This window comes from Trichomycterus rosablanca, chromosome 25 (genome assembly GCF_030014385.1).
Source record: "Trichomycterus rosablanca isolate fTriRos1 chromosome 25, fTriRos1.hap1, whole genome shotgun sequence".
NCBI classification, from domain to species: Eukaryota; Metazoa; Chordata; class Actinopteri; order Siluriformes; family Trichomycteridae; genus Trichomycterus; species Trichomycterus rosablanca.
In genome coordinates this window covers 9,647,501-9,665,539 of record NC_086012.1, presented here as the reverse complement: position 1 = coordinate 9,665,539, position 18,039 = coordinate 9,647,501, and positions in this window count along the sequence as shown.

The following is an 18,039-nucleotide window of genomic DNA, read 5'->3' as shown; positions in this document are numbered from 1 at the left end:
CTCCTCATGTAGCTAACATGACAAGATCTTGCCGGTTCCTCCTCTACAACATGAAGAATATTCGTCCATTCCTCTCCATGGAAGCTGCTCAGATTCTTGTCCAGACACTTGTGGCAGGAGCTCCGATGTCCACTATCAAACCCTTGCAGCTCATTCAAAATGCAGCTGCCCGTCTGGTGTTTAACCAACATGAACACTGCCACTAGGGTTGGGCGATATTGCCGATTTTCATACCGTCATACCGTCTTCAGAAAATACTGCGGTATACGGTATTACCGTATAAACAAGTGTGTTTTTTTGCAAGTTCGGGTTTGTCGGTGAATGTAACCGTATTCGGTACACGGAGATGTATATATAGTGACATGCTAGCGCGTTGTGCCACCCCATCCCATGGTTTTGAAAGGCAAGATGCTAACTGTTAGCTTCGCAAGCAAAACCCGATGAAATCACTGTCTAAGTAGCGCGTTCGAATAACCTGCCTTATAATATATTAGAATCCTCTCTATTGAGGCAGCTGCCTATGTAGGCAGTAAGACAGCAAGGCAGCTCACTAGGTGTTTGAACACACCCTATGCAGAGAGCTCCCTAGCTTTTGTGTCATCACCTCAAACAGTGAGCACCCCCACAACCAATCAGTGAGCTCCAACCACCTACAACTCCCACCCCTCCATTACTGTGTATGCGCGAAGGTCTTAAAGTCTCCGTTTTCAAGGTAAACCTGAAGCAGACATTTGGCGCTTCACATTTTTAAAATACCGTCACCATTTTTAAATACCGCGGTATACCGCAATACCGTCATACCGCCCAACCCTAACTGCCACATCACCCCACTGCTGCGTTCTCTTCACTGGCTTCCAGAAGCTGCACGCATTCAGTTTAAAACACTGATGCTCGCCTACAAAGCAAAAAAATGGACCAGCCCCAAGCTACCTTCGTGGTCCAATCAAACCCCGCTCTGTACCACGCAACCGCTGAGCCACTATTCTTGCTCGACTTGATCCTCCACCCAGGATTCGAAGAAGACAAGCATCAAGGCTCTTCTCTGTTCTGGCACCCAAGTGGTGGAACGAACTTCCTCTGTCTGTCCGAACTTCTGAGTCTCTTGCTGTCTTTAAAAAACGATTAAAAACCATCATCACCTCTTTACTAAACACTTAAGCTGACTTGTACTTACTAACACTCCCTAATACTAAGTCATTTCTTGCAAAAACAAACCAAATAACTTTGTTTCTAACAGGGATTTAGCAGATTTGTGTTTTTGGACTGTTAGTCCAAAGTAAGGTAATATTTACAGTGGAAGCACTTCTGTACGTCGCTCTGGATGAGTGTGTCTGGTAAATGCCGAAAATGTAAATGTAAATGTTATTGACGTCATTCGCAGTTGGACTTTTATTTAATTGCACTGGCCTGCCAAGAATTTAAAGCTAGACCCACATTCCTTCTACCAACAGTAGAGAGCGACAATGGGGCTTCTTAAATCAATTCTTACTAGGAGTAGAATAGAATGCCTTTATTTGTCATACATACATATACAGGTGTTCACTCACTCACTCACTGTCTTAACCGCTTATCCAATCAGGGTCGGGGGGCACAACTACTTAAAAGACTCCCAGTTACAAGAGATCCAGCTGTGTAGTGTGAACCGTACGGCCATCTGATTACTTTAAAACTCGTGTAGTGTAAACTTAGCATTAGTGACCAAATTCAGCCTCTGGACTTGATGTGAACTATTTTGGTACATTTTGGATTGTTGGTACATTTTGATGCCAGGGCGGCACGGTGGCTAAGTGGGTAGCACTGTCGCCTCACAGCAAGAAGGTCCTGGGTTCGATCCCCAGGTGGGGCGGCCCGGGTCCTTTCTGTGCGGAGTTTGCATGTTCTCCCTGTCTCTGTGTGGGTTTCCTCCGGGTGCTCCGGTTTCCTCCCACAGTCCAAAAACATGCGGCCAGGCTAATTGGAGACACTGAATTGTCCTATAGTTCTTGAGATGATCTAGTCCAGCCGCTTTCCAACCTTTTTTGCACCACGGACCGGTTTCACATAAGATATAATTTCACGGACCGGCGGGGGCGGGAGGATTTAAAATAGAAGAACTATACAGTGGAAAATCGGTGGGAACCCAGGGCTTTTTTCGCTGCAACGAGACGCTGCTCCCACCTAGTGGTGATTAGAGACACTAACACCCTTGCAGCGATTTCTAATTCTTTATTCTTTCTGTGCGGCCCGGTAATAAATAACCCACGGACCGGTAGCACTTTCGCCTCACAGCAATAAGGTCCTGGGTTCAATCCCCAGGTGGGGTGGGGCGGTCTGGGTCCTTTCTGTGCGGAGTTTGCATGTTCTCCCTGTGTCTGCGTGGGTTTCCTCCGGGAGCTCCGGTTTCCTCCCACAGTCCAAAAACATGCAGACACTGTAATTGGAGACACTGAATTGTCCTATAGGTACCTAGCCACTAGGATGCATAAACCAGTGCATTGTAGTGCCGGTCCCAAGCCCGGATAAATAGGGAGGGTTGTGTCAGGAAGGGCATCCGGCATAAAAACTGTGCCAAATTAATAATGCGGATCACGATCCGCCGGCAACCCCTAACGGGAGCAGCTAAGGATATAGAGGTACTTCTTTTTTTTTAATGCATTTTGTCCCCATTTTCCTCCCGATTTAGCACACTCAATTTTGTCTTCCACTGCTGAGAGATACCAGATTGCATCCAAGGAGAGCACGTCGCTGTACACGCCTCTTTCGACACGTGCACAGCCCTCCTCTTCATCTCTTCCGCCAATCAGGGTCCTTACACAGCGTATGAAGACTCACCCACACATAGTCCGGTCCTCACCCTGCAGATACGGTGGCCAATTAGTACCTGCTGCAGGCACTGCCAATTATGCCCGCCAGATGGCGCCCAGCCGACCGGTGGCAACACCGAGCCTCAAACCAAGGAGTTTAGAAACTCTGCTAGTGGTGTGCTAGCGGAATATCCCGCTGTGCCACCTGCGCGCCCCGAAACAGAGGTACGTTTTGATGCCAGGTTAGCTGGGCTTGCTAACAATGGACTCAAGCAGGCTGGCAAATAAGACTTGACTCTAGAACCAGAACAGGGCCCAAAAATTTTAAGTCACAGCTAACTGCTAATTAGTGGAGCATTTTCAGCTAAAAACTCAACCCCAGCATGACCCTGCATTTTTCACAAATCAATGCCAGTCAAGCATCTGATGTGATTGAACTTTTATCGTGAGTAAAGCTACGAACTGTGAAGTTCCACACATTGAAAGAGCAAATGAAAAAGCTCCTTTAATAAGGAAATGGCTTTAAAGTTGACCTCACGTGCCTCCACCCAATCGTAAGCCCACTAGACAGGACGTGTGGGTACGCTGGGAGTCCTGTGCAACAAAAAAGCTCTTCAATCCTGCACACAAAGAAAATAAGAAAAAACATATTGCATGACGGATGTGCTGAAAAACACTGAGTTGTAGCACAATCCCAGAACTGAACCCCCTCATTTCTCACACCTCCCCTCTAGCTCCACACTCCCGCAGGAAGGCCAGGGTTTATTTTTGAATTAGGCAGAAGGAATGTCTGTCATTTCCTTCGCATGAACTTGGAAACTCTTCACTGATCGTGGATTTTCCTTTTCCACGAATCAACACAAGTCGTAGATCTTAGTGCGAAGATGAAGAAATGGCTTTTCCTGCAAAATGAGGGGCACAAATTACACTAAAATAAAATAGTATATTAGGAACTAAAAGCAAATTGCCTTCTAAACTAACAAACTAATGAGTTCGCTTTTTATTAGCAACATTGGTTCGATCATACAGTAAAACATGGTGGTGGCAGCATCATGCTTGGGCAGTGCTTCTCAATGGCAGGGACCGGGAGACTGATAGGAGTGGACTGGGGCTACAGTAAACGTTAACACAAAATGACCCAAAGCATACAGCCCAAACACTGGAGTGGCTTTGAGGAACGTCTCTAAGTAAGTCTTCGAGTGACCCTGCCAAAACCCAAAAATTAAAATCAGGTCTGATTGGCTCAGAAGGCATTTTTTTCAATCATTAGGGCCAATTCTGTAGGAGCGTTTCATTCACATTATCTGTTACTGTGAAGTGCACTACGAAGGGTTCCACCATTTTAAGTAAGTCTGACACGATCAGAATGATGTTGGATTATATATATATATATATATATATAGTGTATCACAAAAGTGAGTACACCCCTCACATTTCTGCAAATATTTCATTATATCTTTTCATGGGACAACACTATAGACATGAAACTTGGATATAACTTAGAGTAGTCAGTGTACAACTTGTATAGCAGTGTAGATTTACTGTCTTCTGAAAATAACTCAACACACAGCCATTAATGTCTAAATAGCTGGCAACATAAGTGAGTACACCCCACAGTGAACATGTCCAAATTGTGCCCAATTGTGTCGTTGTCCCTCCCTGGTGTCATGTGTCAAGGTCCCAGGTGTAAATGGGGAGCAGGGCTGTTAAATTTGGTATTTTGGGTACAATTCTCTCATACTGGCCACTGGATATTCAACATGGCACCTCATGGCAAAGAACTCTCTGAGGATGTGAGAAATAGAATTGTTGCTCTCCACAAAGATGGCCTGGGCTATAAGAAGATTGCTAACACCCTGAAACTAAGCTACAGCATGGTGGCCAAGGTCATACAGCGGTTTTCCAGGACAGGTTCCACTCGGAACAGGCTTCGCCAGGGTCGACCAAAGAAGTTGAGTCCATGTGTTCGGCGTCATATCCAGAGGTTGGCTTTAAAAAATAGACACGAGTGCGGTCAGCCTGTCAGTGCTCAGACCATACGCCGCACACTGCATCAACTCGGTCTGCATGGTCGTCATCCCAGAAGGAAGCTGACGCACAAGAAAGCCCGCAAACAGTTTGCTGAAGACAAGCAGTCCAAGAACATGGATTACTGGAATGCCCTGTGGTCTGACGAGACCAAGATAAACTTGTTTGGCTCAGATGGTGTCCAGCATGTGTGGCGGCGCCCTGGTGAGAAGTACCAAGACAACTGTATCTTGCCTACAGTCAAACATGGTGGTGGTAGCATCATGGTCTTGGGCTGCATGAGTGTTGCTGGCACTGGGGAGCTGCAGTTCATTGAGGGAAACATGAATTCCAACATGTACTGTGACATTCTGAAACAGAGCATGATCCCCTCCCTTCGAAAACTGGGCCTCATGGCAGTTTTCCAACAGGATAACGACCCCAAACACAACCTCCAAGATGACAACTGCCTTGCTGAGGAAGCTGAAGGTAAAGGTGATGGACTAAACCCAATTGAGCACCTGTGGCGCATCCTCAAGTGGAAGGTGGAGGAGTTCAAGGTGTCTAACATCCACCAGCTCTGTGATGTCATCATGGAGGAGTGGAAGAGGATTCCAGTAGCAACCTGTGCAGCTCTGGTGAATTCCATGCCCAGGAGGGTTAAGGCAGTGCTGGATAATAATGGTGGTCACACAAAATATTGACACTTTGGGCACAATTTGGACATGTTCACTGTGGGGTGTACTCACTTATGTTGCCAGCCATTTAGACATTAATGGCTGTGTGTTGAGTTATTTTCAGAAGACAGTAAATCTACACTGCTATACAAGTTGTACACTGACTACTCTAAGTTATATCCAAGTTTTAGTTCTATAGTGTTGTCCCATGAAAAGATATAAAATATTTGCAGAAATGTGAGGGGTGTACTCACTTTTGTGATACACTGTATATACATATATATACATATATATACATATATATACATACATACATACATACATACTGGTGCTGGTCATAAAATTAGAAGATCATGAAAAAGTTGCTTTATTTCAGTGATTCCATTCAAAAAGTGAAACTTGTATATTATATTCATTCATTACACACAGACTGATATATTTCAAATGTTTATTTCTTTTAATGTTGTTGATTATAACTGACAACTAATGAAAACCACAAATTCAGTATCTCAGAAAATTAGAATATTGTGACAAGGTACAATAATGAAGACACCTGGTGCCACACTCTAATCAGCTAATTAACTCAAAACACCTGCAAAGGCCTTTAAATGGTCTCTCAGTCTAGTTCTGTAGGCTACACAATCATGGGGAAGACTGCTGACTTGACAGTTGTCCAAAAGACGACCATTGACACCTTGCACAAGGAGAACAAGACACAAAAGGTCATTGCTAAAGAGGCTGGCTGTTCACAGAGCTCTGTGTCCAAGCACATTAATAGAGAGGCGAAGGGAAAGAAAAGATGTGGTAGAAAAAAGTGTACAAGCAATAGGGATAACCGCACCCTGGAGAGGATTGTGAAACAAAACCCATTCAAAAATGTGGGGGAGATTCACAAAGAGTGGACTGCAGCTGGAGTCAGTGCTTCAGGAACCACCACGCACAGACGTATGCAAGACATGGGTTTCAGCTGTCGCATTCCTTGTGTCAAGCCACTCTTGAACAAGAAACAGCGTCAGAAGCGTCTCGCCTGGGCTAAAGACAAAAAGGACTGCTGAGTGGTCCAAAGTTATGTTCTCTGATGAAAGTAAATTTTGCATTACTTTTGGAAATCAAGGTCCCAGAGTCTGGAGGAAGAGAGGAGAGGCACAGAATCCACGTTGCTTGAGGTCCAGTGTAAAGTTTCCACAGTCAGTGATGGTTTGGAGTGCCATGTCATCTGCTGGTGTTGGTCCACTGTGTTTCCTGAGGTCCAAGGTCAACGCAGCCGTCTACCAGGAAGTTTTAGAGCACTTCATGCTTCCTGCTGCTGACCAACTTTATGGAGATGCAGATTTCATTTTCCAACAGGACTTGGCACCTGCACACAGTGCCAAAGCTACCAGTACCTGGTTTAAGGACCATGGTATCCCTGTTCTTAATTGGCCAGCAAACTCGCCTGACCTTAACCCCATAGAAAATCTATGGGGTATTGTGAAGAGGAAGATGCGATACGCCAGACCCAACAATTCAGAAGAGCTGAAGGCCACTATCAGAGCAACCTGGGCTCTCATAACACCTGAGCAGTGCCACAGACTGATGGACTCCATGCCACGCCGCATTGCTGCAGTAATCCAGGCAAAAGGAGCCCCAACTAAGTATTGAGTGCTGTACATGCTCATACTTTTCATGCTCATACTTTTCATGTTCATACTTTTCAGTTGGCCAACATTTCTAAAAATCCTTTTTTTTGTATTGGTCTTAAGTAATATTCTAATTTTCTGAGATACTGAATTTGGGGTTTTCATTAGTTGTCAGTTATAATCATCAACATTAAAAGAAATAAACATTTGAAATATATCAGTCTGTGTGTAATGAATGAATATAATATACAAGTTTCACTTTTTGAATGGAATTACTGAAATAAATCAACTTTTTCATGATATTCTAATTTTATGACCAGCACCAGTATATATAACTATAATTGTCACACGTAACTAATGTTGCTGATTTTTTTTGTCCACAAGTCGTTTTTTGCGAGTCACGAGTCGAGTCCGAGTCATTTGAAACTCAGACTCGAGTCGCAGACAAGTCCCCATCTCTGCTTTGCACTATAATTATATTAAATCGTTTTGGAAATGATAAGGTGTAATATTTAGAAAGTCAACATGCGCACACACAGTGGTTTCGTAACAGCGCTGGCTTGAAGTACACAGAGAAGACATTTCATTATCAATCAGAAATATTGCCAACAGTCTGACAATGTAATTGTTATTGGCCTTGTTAGGAGTGTATAGATAAGCAATTTCCTCCCAATAAAAAATATCATTTAACATTAAGTTGGCATATTACTGAATATTTAAGACATTCAGCGCTGCAATTATATCTCCGATTGCATCAGATTTCTTTTTTATGTCCCCCCCCGATATCCAAATAAGCTAAATTCACCAACATTTCAGATTCATTACTCTCACAGGGAGGGGTATAGAACCAAAAAAAGAAGAGGAAGTACATGCATGGCTCATTAGCTTCACATCTTTCACCAGCGGGGTCTAACACTGTTGGGGATGTTTAGCAGCTAATGGGAATATTATAAAGCCTCAAATGTAGTTTGTTGTAATGTGAGTACTTGTAAGACGCTATCAGTTCAAAACTGTTTGATTCACGATTAGCTGGTCTAACTGTTCTAGCTGTTCTAACTGAATGAACTGAATTTAAATGCAAATAGTGCTAGTATTTTTTGTGGAATAAACCATTTGGAAATAGATGTTTAAAAACACAAAATGTGCTTTTTGTGTATATAAACTACTTATTTATTTTATTAGGATTTTACCATGTCCAGAAGCGGCGTCGACTTCTCTGGGCTCTGTGGCATCTAGGATGGACCATCACACAGTGAAAATGTGTATTGTGCTCAGATGAATCAGCACTTCAGGTCTTTTTTGGCAAAAATGGATGGATGGGTCTCTTTGAATAAAAGGACATGACAGGACATTTACTACTTAACTGATTCATCAGTTCAAGATTTAATGTCAAACTCAGTCATGGACAATTTTGTATCTCCAATTAACCTGACTGCATGTCTTTGGACTGTGGGAGGAAACCTGAGCTCCTGGAGGAAACCCACACAGACACAGGGAGAACACGCAAACTCCACACAGAAAAGACCCGGACCGCTCCACCTGGGAATCGAACCCAGGACATTCTTACTGTGAGGCGACCGCGCTACCCACCGAGCCACCCCTGTATATAAAAGTAAAAAAATGGTAAGTACCTGGACACCCCAACCAGTTATTAATTAGGGTGTATGAGTAACTGTGAGGGTGTAGAGTTTAATTGATTTTATTATATCTTATATGGCATTTTTATGTCCAGTTGTTTCTGAATTTAAGCATTTTTTTTGGGTGGACCATCTTTTGGTATGCATCGAAAAGAGGTTCTTGCTCGATGGGGGGGCAAGTGGGCGCCTGGTCTCCCTTTAGCAGGTAGTTATGAGCGAGTTGTCAGCAGGTATCCCATTAACTATACAAAACGGTTCCACCAGTTTTGGGATTCCTTTATTCTGTTCCAGCATGACTGTGCAAGCCAAAACCCAGACCTGAACATCTGTGGAGAGACCTGAAGATGGCACTTCACAAAGGCTCGCCATCCAATCTGACGGCTCCTTAGAGGACCTGCCAGGTGTGTAAAGCTTGTATAAAAGTATCCAAGAAAAAAATGCAGCTGTAATTGCTGCCAAATGGGCTTCAACGGCAAGTATTTAAGAGTCTGAATACTGGTGGGAATAAAAGATTTCCGTTTTTGAATTAAATGTGGAGAAAAAAAATGCTCTCACTTTGTCACTATGGTTAATTGTAAAAATAATATAATAAACACCGATCAGGTATAACATTAAAACCACCTCCTTGTTTCTACACTCACTGTCAATTTTATCAGCTCCACTTACCATATAGAAGCACTTTGTAGTTCTACAATTACTGCCTGTAGTCCATCTGTTTCTCTGCATGCTTTGTTAGCCCCCTTTCATGCTGTTCTTCAATGGTCAGGACCCCCACAGGACCACCACACAATAGGTATTATTTGGGTGGTGGATGATTCTCAGCACTGCAACTGTGACACTGACATGGTGGTGGTGTGTTAGTGTGTGTTGTGCTGGTATGAGTGGATCAGACACAGCAGTGCTGCTGGAGTTTTTGAATACCGTGTCCACTCACTGTCCACTCTATCAGACACTCGTACCTAGTTGGTCCACCTTGTAGATGTAAAGTCAGAGACGATCGCTCATCTATTGCTGCTGTTTGAGTTGGTCATCGTCTAGACCTTCATCTGTGGTCACGGGACGCTGTTGGCTGGATATTTTTTGTTGGTGGATTATTCTCAGTCCAGCAGTGACAGTGAGGTGTTTAAAAACTGATCCACTCATAACAGCACAACACACACTAACACACCACCACCATGTCAGTGTCACTGCAGAGCTGAGAATGATCCACCACCCAAATAATACCTGCTCTGTGGTGGTCCTGTGGGGGTCCTGACCATTGAAGAACAGAGTGAGAGCAGGCTAAAAAGTATGTAGAGAAACAGATGGACTACAGGCAGTAATTGTAGAACTACAAAGTTCTCCTATATGGTGTATAGTGTAAGTGGAGCTGATAAAATGGACAGTGAGTGCAGAAACAAGGAGGTGGTTTTAATGTAATAGCTGATTAGTGTATATAAAACCAATACAGCCAGCTAAAGACACAGTCATGTACTTATTTGGAGAATAGTGATGTTTAAATCATGCTTGTGCTCAAACGGTTTGATTCACAGTGACAGCAGTGGTTCCTCTGGTGTTTAAATAATGCAATCGCAGTAAATGACTAAACATTATCTAATGCACTTGGTCATAAATCTCAATCCTACAGTCACATTATATTTTAACTTTATATAGTCCTGATATTTGGTGGACTTGAATTGACCATAAATTGAATATCAAGTCATACAATTCGTGCTACAGCAAATAAGTAAGATGTAAAATTAATGCTATTTTAATTGTATTTATGCATTCCACTGAAAACACTGTCCACAAGGCAGGAATACCTTGGTCAGGGCAGCAATTCATGTCATGACAGCCCGGCTAGCCAATACCACCTCAATAGTACCTCTAACGTTTAAACCTGGATCTCAGAGATGATAGGCCAGCATGCTAGACCACCGTCCTAGTGATCAAAAAGCCATAACATAAGAGAATTTCTACAGTTGCAAATCCATCAGAGTGTCCCATTGTAGCCTTGTGAAGGTAAAGAGTAGTGGCCAAATGTAATAAGTCAAAATTAAATTAAACAATGCTTTAACATGGTCACAAAGCCATTTCTGCCTCAGGTATGTGTCTAAATCAGTCAACGTTAGCCATGACATCAAAAGCAGACATCATCGCTGATGATATACAACTTTACATGAAAATTGACACAAATTCCCTCCATTCTGCTGCTCCCTCATCATCATCTTCATCAGCATCTCTTTCAATACTCTCTGCCTGCCTGGAGGAGATAAGTTTGTGGATGAAACACAACTTTCTTCAGCTAAATAGTGCAAAAACTGAAGTGATGTTGGTTGGCACCTCACTCCAGACCCAGTCATCCCCTATAACCAGTATTACACTGGCTGGTCATACTATTTCTCCCTCTTCAACGGTTATCAATCTTGGCATAAAATTCGACCCTCAACTCACTTTTGAAGCCAATATTAAACATCTATGCAAGACCTCCTTTTATCATCTCAGAAACATTGCCAAACTTCGTCCTACCATCACCGTCTCAGATGCTGAAAAGCTGGTTCACGCTTTTGTTTCCTCCAGGCTGGATTACTGCAATGCACTTCTCATCGGGATTTCTACCAAGAGTCTCCAGAGATTACAGTATATCCAGAATAGTGCTGCACGGATCCTGCTGAGAGTACGGAAACACGAGCACATCACACCTATCCTTCTTTCACTCCACTGGCTCCCTGTCTCTGCAAGGATAGAATATAAAATTTCTCTCCTTACATATCAGTGCATCTATGGAAATGCACCGCCCTACATGAAAGAACTTCTTACCCCTAAAATTTCATTGCGATCCCTCCGTTCTGCAAAATCAAATCTTCTCCACATTCCCAGAACTAAACTAAGTACCATGGGTGATCGGGCTTTCTGTTCTGCTGCTCCTCGTCTATGGAATGCCCTTCCTGACCATCTGAGGGCACCACAGACGATTGAGAGTTTTAAAAAGGGTCTAAAAACTTTTCTTTTTAACAGATGTTATGACTGTTAAATTAACGCTGATTTTATGATGTATGTCTCATAATGCTATGTTTATATTTGTTTTATATTTCATGTTTTATATTACTGTTTTTCTGTAGCACTTTGAGATTTGTTTTCAAATGTAAAGTGCGTTATAAATAAAATGTATTATTATTATTATTATTATTATTGCTGTTGCTCAGCTATCTGGGAAGGGTTCTAAGGTTTTATCTACAAACAATAAAACTTAACTCCTCAGAAAACATGCCATATTCGTTCAAATCTGTTGTACTGTTTCATGGTCACTTAATTTTCTTGGTGGGGATCACAGTTGTCATTTAGGCCTTTAAATTAAACTATAACGAACCCTCATTGGGTCTATCTGAAAACCTAGTGAGCTGCCTTGCTGCCTATTGCGTAGCTAGGCAGCTGCCTAAGTAGAGAGGACTCTAATAAGACATCAAACTTATAAGGCAGATCATTTATGCCAAGTTCACACTACACGATCTATCACCAACTGGAATCGCAGGCGAGCTTCTCTGGTCTCCCAAACTATGTTTTGTCACAAAAACAAACGCGAGAAGTGATACCACGTCCAAAAATGCACGTCAACAAGTAGCGAGCGATCAAAGTTGTTTGTGCGCTGATGTGCAGCGTAAAAGCAAAGAGAAACCAAAATAAATGAATCCGAGTGGATTTGGCAACGCGACCAGCAGGGATTGTTCTGTTCTGTAGTGAGTTGGAGGTTAATAAATATTTTTTGCAATGCAGTATTGGTATTATGGTTTGGCGTGGACGATAAGTTCACAAATATTGTAAAGCTTGTGTGTGTGCTGATGTATTCTGTGAGAAACTATATTATCCCCCTCACCGCACTCATTGCCAGTCACGGCCGACTGATCCAGATATTTAACATGCTGCAAGTGCTCGGAGCAGAGTTTAGATCGCTGAGCGAACGCCGAGTTGCTCCCGAGCTGCCACATCTAGCGGCGACCAGTCGGCGAGCAAAAATCAGGGCAAAAATCGTGTAGTGTGAACTAGGCATTAGACACACTACTTAGCTAGTAATTACGTCAGCGCAGTTTAAGCTTACTAAGCTAATATGGTTACCCTCAAGGCACTCAAACCACAGGGCTGAGGCGGCACAACCCGCTAGCATGCCAGCGAACATCTCCCTCTGTGTAACTGACAAGCCCGAATTTGCAAATAAATTACACTTCACCTTTAAAGAAATTAAATCAATGAGAATGTATTTACATTTGAAAAGAGCTCCTTCGTAGCACCGTATTTGCCCACCACCGTATTAGTAATTTTTTCTGTGAGAAAAGTTGTGCCGGGATTGAATGCTGGGACTGAATGCTGGGATTGCCTTCAGTGCTAAGGAAGCATCGGATGCTTCCTCGTCATTCAGTCAGTTTATAGCTTCCAATTAAGGCACCATAGTAGGCAGTAGGGCTGCACGATATATCGTTTCAGCATCGTCATCGCGATGTGTGCATGCGCAATAGTCACATCGCAGGACGTGCGATGTCACTTAATGCAAATTAAATCAAATATGTCATGCTACAACTTTTTTGCTGCTTGACACAAAACGAAAATTCACACCGTTCTCATTTTCCATGACGTATCTACCAGTGTGTTCGAAAACCTAGTGAGCCGCCTCGGTGTCTTACTACCTACATATGCAGCTGCCTCAGTAGAGAGGATTCTAATAAGTCATTGACTTTCATAAGGCAGGTTATTCGAACGCGCTACTTAGCGATTCCATTGGGTTTCGCGTTTAGCATTTAGCATCTTGCCATTAAAACCAATGGAATGAGGTGGGACAGTGCTAACATGTCAATATAACATCTCGATTCATGTACAGAAAACTGTTACAATTGCTGACAAGCCCAAACTTGCAAATAAAACACTCGTTAAAAATCAATAATTATTTATTTACGTTTGAAAATAACTTTGTCCGCACCGTCAGCCATGTTTATTTTTCTGTGAGAGAAGAGATGCCGCAATGAATTCTGGGATTGCCTTCATCACTAAGGACCCTTCCGATTCTCACTCGTTCTTGAGTCAAAATAACATGGAAATATTAAGATGCCTCAGTAGTGAGCTTAGTAAGGCATCTCGGATTTCGAACAGGTGTATAGCTGCTCTTTTGTTTGTATAGTTTTTTTTTAAATAATGTTTACTACTTGAAGAGGTTTTGATTGTGAAATAAAATATTAAATGACCCATTTTGTCAATCCTGTTAATTCCCTCATGTGATATTGAAGCTTTCTTAGTTTAATGCTCAGTTTCAACCGAGTACAAAGATGTAGCTTGTCATAATCTTTTGTATCTCTTGTAGGCACCACCCTTTTTCACAGATGAGCCCATTATTTAGAGTAAGATACATGCATTATTAATATTATTAATAATGTGGTGAAAATTCCTGCATTTATTTAATATCGCAATACACTGTGTTCCAAATTATTATGCAAAAAGTGTTTAGGAGTGATAAGGTAAGAATTTTTTTGTTTGTCAGTTAAACTCATTGATCGTGATGTGTGTCAGGGCTCTTTATATCACTGAAAGCAATTGCAGACACCTGTGCTAATTAGTTTGGCAGGTGTGTCCAATTAAAGGCAAGACTACTTAAGAAGGCTGTCCCACATTATTAAGCAGCCTACATTTTCAGCCAAAATGGGAAAGAAAAAGGATGTGTCGGCTGCTGAGAAGCAACAAATTGTGGAGTGTTTAGGTCAAGGCATGACTACAATCAACATTGCCAAGACACTTCATCGTGATCATCGCACAATCAAGAAGTATGTAGCTGATTCAGAGCACACACATGTGCGTGCTGATAAGGGAAAATTGAGGACTCTTTCCAACAGGCAATTACGTCAGGTTAAAAGAGCAGCTGCAAAAATGCCTTGTCATAGCAGCAGACAAGTTTTTGAAACTGCTGGTGCCTCCAACGTCCCCCGAACAACAAGATGCAGGGTCCTTCAGAGGTTTGCAGCTGTGCGTAAGCCATCCTGTCGACCTCCTCTATCCACTGCACACAAGCAGAAACGGCTCCAGTGGGCCAAACAATACATGAAGACTGACTTCAAAACTGTTTTGTTCACCGATGAGTGCCGTGCAACGCTCGATGGTCCAGATGGATGGAGTGGAGGATGGCTGGTTGATGGACACCCCATGCAAACAAGGCTACGGCGCCAACAAGGAGGAGGTGGAGTAATGTTTTGGGCTGGAATCATGGGGAGAGAGATTGTCGGCCCCTTTAGGATCCCTGAAGGGGTAAAGATGACCTCCATAATGTATGTGGAGTTTCTCAAACAGCACTTCCTGCCATGGTTCAAGAAGAAGAACCGTGCATTCCGCAGCAAGATCATTTTCATGCATGATAATGCACCGTCTCATGCTGCAAAGAACACATCTGCATCTCTGGCTGCTATGGGCATAAAAGGGGACAAACTTATGGTGTGGCCCCCATGCTCCCCTGACCTCAACCCCATTGAGAACCTCTGGAGCATCATCCAAAGGAAGCAACAGCTCTGGGAGGGTATTCTGTCCTCATGCAAAACAATTGAAGCAGATACCATCCAAAACCTGACAAATTCAATGGACGAGAGAGTTCAGAAGCTCCTTTCGAACAAGGGGTCCTATGTGCAAATGTAACATCACCTAGAATAAAGTTTTGACTTGAAAACTGTTTGATTTCAGTTTGTAATAACCTGCTAATGCTTATAATTTCACAAATGACCATTTTTTTGTTCTTTATAAAAATGAAAAGGTTGAAAACTCTGCTGTGCATAATAATTTGGAACATGCATTTTGAGTGCATTTTGAGTGTTTTATTTTTTTTAAAATATACTGTTATCATTGGCAGTTTGTTCAAAAACCTTTCAATTGTACTCTAATAGTTGATGACTGGAAAATTACAATGACTGCAATTCATATAGGTAATTTTGGAAAATCTGAGAAAATTTTATTTGCATAATAATTTGGAACACAGTGTATATATCGCAGGAAAAAAAAAAAAATCGCAATGTCAGTTTTTTTCCAATATCGTGCAGCCCTAGTAGGCAGCATTTTAAGGTATCTAAAATCAAGACAGCCTTCTTCTTCTCAGGAGCGCTCTTTGGATGACATAAAATGCTGTCTATAGGTTTTCAGACAGACCCATCATGTAGGCATTTTAAACCGACATGAACTAACAATGCAAGTGGTTGAATATCCGTTACTCCTTCAGTGCATGTATCAGTATCACTATGGCTGGTTGACTATGTATCGGAAAAGAATGTACCAAGTTAGACGGGAGAACATGTTGGGTTTTTGTCCATGAGTTGGTCTTTCAGTAAAATGCTACATCCTCGAAATGTCTGTTTATTATCTGCCACGCTGCCGACGTCTGTCTTTAGTGGAGTCTGATCCCTATGCGGGTGTGTATGAATGTCTAAAAAGTTCATGCAGTCTGCACCACAAATTCATTTTCTATTCATGAGGCATGGTTAAACAATGCAGTAAAAAGAATAAATTGAGTTTGTGCAGTCACTATACAGATATAAGAACTATACAGCCAGTATGTGAACACCGCTACTGATTATTGAGTTAAGGCGTTTTAAATAAATCAGGGGTGTCAAACTCATTTTCACCGATGGCCACATCTGCATTATGGTGATTGTAACGTATCCTTTACTTTGTTTGTTAATTTGTTGTTTTTCTTGGATGCTAAATTCTGTGTTTGGTGTCAAAATGCTAAATTTATACTGCATATTTATAATGTATATCTACATTTATATTGTACTTCTTTACCACAGACACGGCCTCATAACACAAGAGACGTACCGGTTTCTCTTCTTGAAGCACAAACTTGTTTTCACTTTCACTTTTGCTTCAATTTTCTCTTCTTGTACATTTTGGGATTATTTGTAAATATTTCTCAACATCACTTGTTGAAAAACCGCCTCAGTTAAACGATGATGTGGAAACACTGGCATCTAGTGGCGGGATGCGGTCACTTTGCGGGGCACAAAATCGGCATGCATTGGGGGAGATGCAGTTTATGTACGCTTTTACAGTGTATTTTAAGACAATTATGTCTTTTAAGCTCTCGCGAGCCACATAAATGACGTGGCGGGTCGGATTTGGACACATGTGAAATAAATGATACATGTACCAGCATTAATTGTCCTCTGTGCACAAAGCAAAAATTATAAAGACATGGATGGTACAAAAAAGTCTTATTTTAAATTGTTAGAACAGACTAGACAAAATTTTCTTTAGCAAATTTTAACTGTATTATCAACATACATATATGTAATATACTAACACTAATCATCCAAACAATTTTAAACTGACACAAACACTTTTTGTTTTGACGTTTAAAACTAAATAAGAACTTGTATTGCCCCCTACTGGTCAGCTTATACTGGGTCTGTCTAAAAACATAGTAAGCTCTACATAGACAACATGTAACTGCAATTTCCCTCTGGGATCAATAAAGTATTCTGATGATTCTGATTCTGATGTAGCTTACGCTCCTAAGAGGAAAGTCAAAATTTTTAGATGCCTTAAAATGCTGCCTACTGAGATGCCTTAGGACGCATTCACATGATAAGTGTTTTGCGCTTCGCTCAATGCGAGCCTTGCTTTGGTCAGCACTTGGCTTAAGCGGTGCGGTAAAACGTCAAAGTATGAATATGAGACTAATATGCATTTGCGTGGAATAACAGTCAAATCCACTCTGAAAGCTCCACATGTACTCATGTTTAGCTGTACTTTCCTCCTGTTTCACTTTTAAACTTGTGTTACAGCTCGAGGTCCTAAGAAATTGTGAGAAAAAAAAAAAAACTTACCGTGGTTTAATGTATTAAATGAACGACACAGAAACACTAAACTTCTTTAATTTATTAATGTAAGTAATTATCATTAGTTTTTATTTTTTATGCAATTTTGGGTTTGTCAGTGACAAATTAATAGTTTTTGCTAGACGGAGAGAGATGTTAGCTAGCATGCTAGTGGGATGTGCCATCTTAGCCCTTTAGTTTGAATGGCCTGAGGCTAACCGTGTTAGCTAAGCAAGCTAAAAGTGTAACTGTAGACGGGGGAAGCCGATGACAATCATTGTCTAACAGTCACCTTAGTAAAACGGGTCAGATGGTTGCAGCATCCACATCTGTAATTCAGTCTGGATAATCTAGAAAGATAAACAATATGAATGTTGCACCCTCCAAGTGGCAGGAGACCCAAACTGTGCTTTGTGTCTGTCTACGTCATATAAACAATGGGTCATCTAGCATCTAGCATCTAGCAGCTACCTGTGACCACTGATGAACATCTAGACGATGAC